This window comes from Ailuropoda melanoleuca, unplaced genomic scaffold, assembly GCF_002007445.2.
Source record: "Ailuropoda melanoleuca isolate Jingjing unplaced genomic scaffold, ASM200744v2 unplaced-scaffold5383, whole genome shotgun sequence".
NCBI classification, from domain to species: domain Eukaryota; kingdom Metazoa; phylum Chordata; class Mammalia; order Carnivora; family Ursidae; genus Ailuropoda; species Ailuropoda melanoleuca.
Window position 1 is genome coordinate 3,031 of NW_023226981.1, and position 3,313 is coordinate 6,343.

The 3,313-nt window shown below is 40.0% G+C and overlaps 1 long non-coding RNA gene across 1 annotated transcript in view; it reads left to right on the top strand.

The window, feature by feature from the left end:
- The first annotated feature begins 992 nt into the window (after window positions 1–992).
- The window catches only part of LOC117799614, a 4,594-nt gene continuing 2,273 nt past the window's right edge, over window positions 993–3,313 (top strand). The window contains exons 1-2 of the long non-coding RNA XR_004622992.1: window positions 993–1,004; window positions 2,910–2,936. This is a non-coding gene — a long non-coding RNA (uncharacterized LOC117799614). The remainder of the gene's footprint in view (window positions 1,005–2,909; window positions 2,937–3,313) is intronic.

A 3,313-nucleotide genomic window follows, 5' to 3' on the forward strand; every position in this document is an offset into this window, starting at 1 on the left:
ACCTCAGCCTGCCACTCCACTCTCTGCAAAGCCGGCGCATCGGGGATGCAGGGCTCCTGGGGCATAACTCTAACCCTAGGTCGGCCACCGAGGGGCCCCTCCCAAGAGGCCTGGCGCCACAGTGCCAGGGATTGGGGCCCCCTGAGCCACAGCGCCGGACTCAGACTGCCGACGCGCCACCACCCGGGCCGCTCAGGGCGCCGCTGAACATTCAGGGCGGGAGAACGGGCAGGGCCCCCCAAGCCCCTGGTGACATTTGATGGCCCCCCTGCCAACCCTTGGGCCCATGCTCCCCATCCCCTTCACCCTCACATCGGCCTGCCACTCTGCTCACCGCAAAGCCATTGGATTGGGCCTGCCAGCCTCCTGGAGGCTAACCCTAACCCTAGGTCGGCCCCAGAGGGGCCCGTCCCAAGGGTCCTGGCGCAATGCTGGGTATTGGGTTTCAAAAGGATTTTCATATGTTAAAGAAGACTCACAGGATACTGAAGGCCTGGCCATTGTCAAGTTAAGGTTCTTTTCCCCCACTAGCAAGGCATTAGCATGAAGATAGTTGGGAGTTTCCCGAAGGAGCATTATATTTGTCCTGCTTCAATTGTCTGTCAATGGGCTGTGGGTTGTAAGGACATTTAATTGTATTTACATATCCTTCCAGAAGCTAGGTTTTTGATAGAAATGCTTTGTTTTTGTAGATTGCTAAGACATTTGTAAACTGAGGGAGAGTCAGGTCCTGCAGGATTGTGATCTCCATAAATTAACTATTGCCTGAGGAATGTCACATATATCCCATCTGGAGTGGGGGGTTTTGGGGTGTCAGCTTCTGCTCTGTCCTCAGCTTGCCTTCTGTTCTCTCATCACCCTGACCAAGGTTCGTGATATAATTGATAGTTTAACACACAGTAAGTTTTAATCCCATACTAAAGTAAATAGAATTGGAATCTGAACTGTGGGGGGTGGCTTCTAAAATCTTGTTTACTGTTTTCTTTTTTCAGGAGAAGATGATGGTGAGTTAAAACTCTTGTGTTTGGGTATGCCGCAAGCGCAGAGGAAATGTTTTTAATGATCAAAATTTGATTTTTCCTCTATTTAATTCAAAAGAAAATGTTTATCCTATTTTTTTCAGAAATAGCTACCAATCACTGGTGACAAAAAATAAATAAGAGATTTATAATGTAAATTTACCCTATGTTTAAAAAAAACTATAAATTCCCTTTTACTTAAATATTTAGCATAGAAACCAGGATTACATTCCAACTTCCCCATTATCTGGTTATTATAATCTACTAAAATATGTTGTGAAGAAATGGAGAGAAGGTAAGATAGTTTTACCAGATAATTTGCCTTGTGACTATTTTCTTACTGACTTTGTAATTTATAACCTCAGTTATTGTAATAATCTGGTGAAGAGTGATTTATCAACAGTTGGTTACTCCAGGTTACCAGATGAGTATCAGTCATAATAAATTGCCCCAAAACAGTCAAAATAATTATTCCAAATGGATGTTTACTTACTCTGTGTTTAGGGATACAGTGATGGGCATTGTGTGGGATAGAAATATGTGTACAATACGACGCCTTCCCTCCCGGAGCTGGCAGTGTATGGCAGGAAGGATCAGCACTGCACGTGGTGATAGGAAGTGCTGCACATACATAGTTAGAGCAGTAGGTGGTGGACAGATCCTGTCTCATGGGAGGGGTCTGCAGAGCTTACTACAGGAAGTGGCGTTGGAGATGAGTTTTGAGTAAGGGGACAGATGTAGGCTGGTAGGATTGGATCCTGTGGGCTATTAGGAGAAAATGGCATGGACCAAGGAGTTGCAAAGGGAAGAATCAAGCATGCTTGGGGAGACCCGTTAGCAGTAAAGAAGACTTTAAATAGCAGTGGTTTAAGTTAGAAACATGGGAGGCCAGATTATTGAGGCCTTGGGAACTCGACTTTTCCTGATAGCATTTGGGGTTTCTCAGGTAAACAGTGAGATCATGATGAATGGCCCTTAGGAAGAGTGTGTTGAAGGCATTAATCTGTGGGAAGACGTTTGTGTGCATCTGCGAAGTGTGAAGACTCGCAGGAAACAGAGCAATTCCCTACCGTCTCATTTATCCCCTAGACTCCTGGCTCGGCTCATCTATGTGTTGCGTTTTTCTTAGGCTTTGCTTTTCTTAATTAAAATAAAGATAAGTAACTCACAAAGTGTAGTAACTATTTTGATCTGTACTGACCGTCATTTTTGTTCCTCTCAGAACAGTACTGATCTAGAAATAGATCTTTTAACATTAGTACGTAGTTAAGTCATGTCCCTCTGTATTCTAGTCATTGACTTTTCTGAAAAATTATCTTGAAAATTAAGGGATTTTAAAATTACCCCTTGAAATTTAGTAGTCTTAGATAATTGAGGAGATACACATAGCTTTACTGCTCAGGAAAAAATGGAATAATTACTAATTTGATTTTTGTATTATAATTCAGTGTTTTTTCTAGAATTTTTAAGGAGTTCTGTGGTGGTTAACGAAAGCAAATTTAATATTTTTAAGCTCTTTCACCCTCTATACTTGTTTAAGCCTTCTAATGAATAAGATTTATATAATATTTTGAAATGTTATCTTAAAATTTTTTGCTTAAATATTATTTATAAGAAGATTGTCCAAAAGTTACTTAAATTACTTTGGGGTTTTATTTTCTAGAACCATATGCCTATTTCTCTACTTCATATGAAGCAGTAGCCATTTCTAGAGATATTCCTTGGTCTGTCATAGGAAATATTTTATACACTTAATTTATTCTGATTTGTAAATGACTGTTCAAAATATTTTAACCCAAATCTGTGTGTGTGTGTGTGTGTGTGTGTGTGTGTCTGTGTGTGTGTGTGTCTGTGTGTCTGTGTGTCTGTGTTTTGTTTTGTTTTTTAAAGGTGAATCATTCTACACGTGGCTGGAAGGTAAACTTATATGTCTGCATTTTAAATTTACTGGTTTCTTGTAAGAAATGTATGGATTTATTTAATATATTTTTGTAATTCAGCATTCATTACCTAGACAACTAATTGTTATAGTGTTTGAAAAAAAATAACATTTTAAGTTACTGTATTTTAGGATACAATGATTTGAAAATTTTGAGGCTATTGGTCAGCCAAGAATACAGCATTAGGGAAATAGGGCAGATTTTGGCCTCTGGTTTTTGTAACTGGCTTCTCCGTGTTATTTTCATTCTGTATGTACCACTCATCCAGACTGCTTTCTAGTAACCATTATCCACACTACTTTGTAAGTAGAGACCTTCTTTTTGGAAGGAAGTACTTTATATATATATATATAT